This window comes from Primulina eburnea, chromosome 9, assembly GCF_022965805.1.
Source record: "Primulina eburnea isolate SZY01 chromosome 9, ASM2296580v1, whole genome shotgun sequence".
Lineage (NCBI taxonomy): Eukaryota > Viridiplantae > Streptophyta > Magnoliopsida > Lamiales > Gesneriaceae > Primulina > Primulina eburnea.
The window spans coordinates 15,520,169-15,527,397 of record NC_133109.1 but is presented as its reverse complement, the minus strand read 5'-3'; the positions used below and the strand labels follow the sequence as shown (position 1 = coordinate 15,527,397).

The window sequence follows — 7,229 nt, the reverse complement described above, 5'->3', positions numbered from 1 at the left end:
GTTTGCCAGAAGAACCGACTCCGCTGGAAATGATCGCTCCTGGTGAACCTGGGAACGAGATCAATGTCGAGAATCAACCGGACTTTGAAGTCTTGAATAAAGCTTTTCCCACTGCGCCTATGCGCCGAAGGTCAAAGAGACAAGCAGGGTTCGATCCTGACTTTGTTCCAACCAAGAAACCACAGGCATCTACCTCCTCAAATCTTCTGGACCCTGATTTCTCATCTAGAGACGACTCCAATGATGATGATTTTGAGTTGGTGGCTCGACCCAAACCAACTGCTGCTGCAAAGAAACCTGGTTCTACTTCTGGTATTCAAAAGCAAAACCCCATCACACATACTCAAAATGTTGCAGAAGAAAGAGTTCCTGATGAGCCTGTAGAAGATGAACAATCTCTGGCCGACTTTCTTGCTCCCCTTAAGGAAGAAAAGGCTGCCAAGAAACAAATTTCTAAGGATGATGAACCTGATTCAGAAATGATGAAGGAGTTTGAGCAAAACCGACCTGGAGCTTCTGATGATTCCTCTTCATCGTCTGTATCTAACTTTGAATCTGAGGAATAGGGGGATGCTGAATCTGAGGATATTGGCTCTGAAGCTAGTGAGTCTTCTGAAGATGTTGCTGCTACTGCTGCCGGTGTTGAGGTGGATGTTGACAACACCGAGCACCACATTGACTCTGCTGACTATGATTTAAGTAAGTCTTTTTCTCCCAAATTTTATTCTGAGGATGCCTTGGCATTATGGCCGATGTTTTTCAAAGAGAGCTGATTGAGGAGAAAAATATTGAGTTTAATGCATATGGGAAATACAATTTGATTGAGTTTCTCAAAGACCGAAGGGTTGCTATCCACAGTCACTACTGTTATGCCCTACTGTCGCCGTGTATTGTTAGAATTCTACTACAATCTCTTGTGCAGTGTTGGAGATGAGGAATCAGTGAAGTATGGGAGAGTGTTTGTTCGTGATCGTATTTACAAGTTCTCACCTTCTGTGATCAACGCATTCTATAACACTCCGGATATTGAGGAAGTTGAAGAGGATCTGGACATACATGCTGTAACCTCTGTGCTCACTGGAGGCCTGATCACAGTATTCCCTGATTATCCCAAAAAGTTGAGTGCGTATATCTCACTTCCTTTTTCTCCGTGCTTCACAAGACATCAATCTTGAATTGGAAGCCGTCCACCAATTCTACTACTATGACTAGATCTCAGGCCCTGGTGTTGTTTGCTATTGGTACTGGAAGGGCCTTTAACTTTGGAAATCTGGTGTTCAGGACAGCATTGCAATATGCTGAAGGAGACTTCAAGAAAACAAAGCTGCCCTACCCTTCACTGATTTATGGAATCTTGGAATCTCGAGGTTTTATTAGGGACATTGATGAAGATCACTGCCCTGTCAGAGAACCTCTGAAAATTTCTCCTGCTTATTTCAAAGGCAACAGAAAGATCGATCTGCCTTGGGTAAATTCAGGTGTTGCTCCGGATGTTGGCAACACTGATGATCCAACATTTGTACCTGTGCATGAGACGGCTGAATCGCCACCTACAGAGGTCCTTCCTACTGGTTATGCCACACTGTATATCTCCTACATTCAAGCTCAGATTGCCTATGGTCGACAACAAATTGAAAATGCCAAGAAGACCATTGAATATTATGAAAATCAAGTGGCTGACTATGAGCTTCTTGTGGGTGCAAGTGTCCATTCTGGACAAAAAAGGGGAGTAGATACAGATATAGCTGGAACCAGTGGAGCAAAAATGGCTGATGATGATGATGATGGCAGTAATGAAGGATAATGAGATTTTGAGTTTTTTTTCTCTCTTGATGGTTTTAGTCTCTCTTGATGGTTCTAGTACTTCTTACTTTAGTTGTCCTTTTATTCTCTCTGATATTTGTTCCTCCTGATCAATGAACTGTTTCAGTGTTATGATCTGAATGTTGCAACATGTAACATACAACACCTGTGTGAACTGTATTTTTCATAAGGGGAAGGCTAAACGGTAGAATTCAGGGGGAGTCAACGAAAGTTGGCTGAGTCACTGATTTGCTAATTCAAGGGGAGCTGAGCTGTTCAACCATTTTTGGGTTGTTTTGTACAGAAAAGCAAAAAGGGGGAGATTGAAAGGAATTTTATTCCTTGATATATTTTCTTTTTTGCATCTTTAATATTTTATCTTTCTAGACATGAGAATAATCTTGAAATTAATGATAGGATCTCGTATAAATTCAATATGTGATATAAGACTATATGACCAACAATATCTTTAAGATATGGCATAATCTTTAAGATATGATATCCTAGTTTTAAAAGAGTTTGTTTCCTAATGAAATTGCTTTCCATGTTTAACAGGACTAAGAAGAGAAGTTAATATAAAAAGGAGAGAAGAAGATACAGGGCACAACGAGGGAGATAGAGACGCATTCGTACGAAGAAAGGTTTTCTGATTGAAGCAATCCCGCGTCGTTGATAAAGTGTTGCTGTGAAGTGCTGACAACATCTGAAGACAACACCTAATCACGGTTTTGATTAGTGCGCTGATCTTTGAAGACTTTTTCACTTCTCAGTTGATGCATCCTATGTATTTTGGTTATACGGTTTGTTAGAGGTTTAGAATGCAATTTGTTACTCTCCTTAATAAGGGAGTTGTTTTATTCGTTCACTAGTATTGGTTTTTGTAAACTTATAAGTTTTTCTAGTGAATTATTTTGCCCTAAGGCACCACACAAGTATTTTTTACTTGTGCATAATTTATATCTCGTATCTCGTATAGTTATCATTCAAGTTGCGTGTTAGTGTATTAAACTATAATTTCCGTTGCATGTTGTCGTGAGTGTTACAACACCTACACACAACACCTACATTATGATACACACAACAATCACCCTCGTCACTCTCACACTGTGGGAACAGAACTTTCAAAATCGATATTTAGAACTGGAAAAATCAGTTAAATGAATTGAAAGAGTCTTCATTAGCTAAAGTATCCCTAACTGAAAGGACATCAATTTGAACTGAAAATGTCTAGCTGAACTGATTCGCTGATCAGTTTACTACTGATCAATTATCCACGATATCAGTTGAAGTATCAGTCGATAGACTGACAGTTCGTACAAAAGCAAAACAAATGTAACAGAGCAGAACAGTCTGATATTTCGTACCACTGTCAGATAAAATCAACAACTTGAACTAAATGATGATTGAACGGATGTTTGCCATTAAATGCATTCAATATTACAGTTGAGATTGGAGATTATATATAGCTTATCAACTAGTTGAAAAAAGTTAGTGAACAAACTAAACACATTATTGATGATTATCGATCAGTTGCGATACTCTCCTCAAGAATTTTTTGAATATACAATCTTCATTGTATTAATTCGTTTGAGGCTACTTATCAAAAGCGAATAAGTTTTCTGTTGTAAGGTATTTGAAAAGCTAAAAGTTTCAGTTTGGCAGTGCATAAGTTCAACTACAGAGGATTATAACAATCTGTTGCAATACATCAAAGCCTTTTAGTAAGAAACATATCATTGAGATAGAATGGATGACATAGGAACATTTGAAGATTCCGAACATTCATAAAATTCGTGTGTGCTAATTGCTTATCTATTCAGTTTTTAATATATTCTACACTGAGTATTCAATCCATATTTCAGTCTATTTTTGCACTATTATCAGTTGAATGATTTATATCGATAAACAAGTTTTCAAGATCAGTCCAATAAAAAGACTGATTCATATTTTAAAAGATTTGAAAAATCTCAAATGTTTATTCAACATCTCTTCTAAATATGCTAACTGTATTAACTTAGCCTATCATAATAAAATCCAAGAAGAGCATAATAAAATAGTTGTATTATAAAATTAGACATTTCTTAAATGAAAAATCAAAAAAAAAAAAATTGAACTACAATTACGTAAAACCGAATTATAACAACAGTTGCTCACCCCTAATCTAGGACACAACTTCCAACACGGTGAACCTTTTATAATTTTTGGGGATTATGATAATTCTAACCAGGAAATTACAAGCTACCAAGGGCACTACAATTCAATTGTGAATCTAAGGATCAATATTTAATAATCAATAAATCTCAAATATTGATAAATATTCATCATAACATGTATGATCGGAGTAGTTCTCTAAGCAAGGACGGATAACGCTGAATATTCATATATTTTTCTTAAAATCAATCAAAGTTACGCTGGGGATAAAGCTGGACCAAGGATTCTGACAGACACACACACATAAAATCATGATTCGTTCACATATACTAGTCAACTGGAGAATTCTACCCACATATATGTGTGTGTATATATATATATATATATAAATATACACGTATCGAGCCGTATTACCTCAAGCCGCCCTCGGAGGAAAAAATGAGTTATGCTATATTCTCACTGCTTCTAATCAGTTTCGTCACAGCTTTTTCTCTATTCATGAAAAAGAAAATAAAGCATTCCGACCATCCTCCAGGTCCTAAAAAACTCCCGATCATAGGCAACCTTCACCAACTTGGAAAATTTCCTCATAAATCTCTAAAAAAATTGTCCAAAATTCATGGAGATTTCATGTTGTTGCATCTAGGATCCGTGCCAACCCTGATCGTGTCTTCTGCCGATGCCGCACGAGAAATCTTTAAAGCACATGATCTTGCTTTCTCTGGGAGACCACCCTTGTATGCTGCTAAAAGACTGACTTACAATTCGTCGAGCATATCTTTAGCACCATACGGCGAATACTGGAGAGAAGCAAGAAAAGTCGTAGTTTTGGAACTATTGATATTAAAAGAGTCCAATCTTTTCAGAAAATAGTGGATCAAGAGTTGGCTCTCATGATCAATAAAGTTACTCACACAAAAAGTCCTGTTGATCTAAGTGCGACAATATTTTCCCTTATCAATAACATTATTCGTCGAGTGGCCTTCGGGACGAGGAGTGATCTTGATCACGGTAAAAGCGATGAAATTAGTGCAAAATTTCAAGAAATATTTCTTGAGACACAACACTTGTTGGGTGAATTTAATATTGCTGATTACTTTCCATCGATGGCTTGGATTAACAAATTTAATGGGGTAGACAAGAGGATCGGGAAGAATTTGGAGGATTTCGACATGTTTTTCGATAAAGTGATGGAAGAACACCTGGTTTCTAAAAGGGCTAAATCTGATTATGAAGATATTGTTGATGTGTTGCTTGAAATTAAAATGGATACAAATCAAGCCATTATTAAGAAAAATGAACACATCAAGGGTATACTCATAGTAAGCTTCTTTTTATTCTCTCATTTTCTATTTGAGGCTTCTTCTTCCATGTTAGTTTTTTCTCACTTCTATGATATTTTTTGTTTACGTTTAATTAAGATTTAATCATTTTTAATTTGGTGAGAAAATATTTGATTAAAAGTTTTTTTAAATATTTTATAAAATAATTGATGTTTATATGCAAAAATAAATGAGAAAAACAAAGGAAAACAATATCTAACATTTCAAATCAAAATAGGTTTTTTTTAATTATTTTTTATAAATGATTTTAATACGTATAAAAAAAATTATTTTTGTCGCATGAGTCATATATAAAATAAACAATATTTTGAAATAAATCAAAATAGTAGATAAAAACTTGACTAATATCCAATACATATCAACTTACGTGACTAAAAATATATCTCTAGCTAGATATGGAACAATCCATGCATGAAAATTGGTGTGATGGTTAGGAATTTGGACGATATTGGCGGCTTAATTATTTTGATCATGAAGATATAGGGGCCGTTTGATATCTGAAAAAGGAGTGAGTCTCATATGAGACCGTTTCACGGATCCTAATCTGTAAGACGAGTCAATCCTATCTATATTAATAATAAAAAATAATATTTTTTATGGATGACCCAAATAAGATATTCGTCTCACAAATACGACCCGTGAGACCGTCTCACACAAGTTTTTGTTCTGAAAAATATATATTGTTTGAAATTCCTTATCATACCCACACCCTTTGGATTTTCATTTAGCACTAAAGATTAATCCATGAGATATGAACATTTCAGGATGTATTCGTGGCTGGAAGCGATACTTCAACTGCAACCATCATATGGACAATGGCGGAACTCATAAGAAATCCAAGAGTTAAAGAAAAAGCTCAACAAGAAGTGAGAAACATATGCAAAGGGAAGTTAAAAGTAGAAGAAAACGACATCAACAAGCTCCCGTACCTCAAACTAACCGTAAAAGAGTCGCTCCGGCTCCATCCGCCCGCCCCGTTAATGATCCCTAGAGAAACTATCCAAGACTGTACCATTTCCAACAAATACGAAATCCCTACAAAAACAAGAGTGATTTTCAACGCAGCAGCAATTGGAATGGATCCGAATTATTGGAAAAACCCTGAAGAATTCTGGCCTGATAGATTTCTAAACAGAGATATTGATTTTCGAGGACAACATTTCGAGCTATTACCCTTTGGTGCTGGAAGAAGGGGTTGTCCCGGAATTAGTTTTGCTATATCGATTGTCGAGCTAACTCTTGCAAATCTTTTATTTCAGTTTGATTGGGAACTTCCGAAGGGAATTCTAGCGGAGAATATAAGTATGGAAGAACAACCGGGGATCACAATGCATAAGAAAGTTCCTCTTTGCCTAGTTGCTTCACCAGCAAAATTAGGCTAATTTATATTTTATATATTTCCTACGCATGTCTTTTTCCTTTACCAAAAAGCCCATGTATCTATTATATATATACACATATATATATACATACATACATATATATATATATATATATATATATATATATATATATATATACAGATATATAAAGACAAATAAATAAATAAAGTATGGATTTCGATACTAAATGCGACTGAAATTTGTCTTACGTTGGACATTCAAGGCAAGTAACAAACTAGTTTAAATCTAGCAATTAATATTTATCCGATTTTGTTATCTTAACTTTGCTTAGAGTTGGTCGATACGGTATATTGTATCGAAATTTCGGATATCGTATTACCGAAAATACCATTATGAGAAAAATGATATCATTACTACCGATACCGAAAAGTCGGTATGCTAAAGTTTCGTTATGATATCGGTAAAATACCATTATTCCGAATGTATATGTAAAAAAATTCATTTTCTTGTAATTCCAAGACCAACAGTGATCATCAATACTAAACAAATCTCTCAAGACAGTCAAAGAGAGCATGAAAGATATATACAA

The 7,229-nt window shown here is 35.5% G+C and overlaps 1 pseudogene; it reads left to right on the top strand.

Annotated features, from left to right (window-relative positions):
- The first annotated feature begins 4,338 nt into the window (after nucleotides 1-4,338).
- LOC140841309 (strychnine-11-hydroxylase-like) lies at nucleotides 4,339-6,718 on the top strand (annotated as a pseudogene).
- Nucleotides 6,719-7,229: the final 511 nt, after the last annotated feature.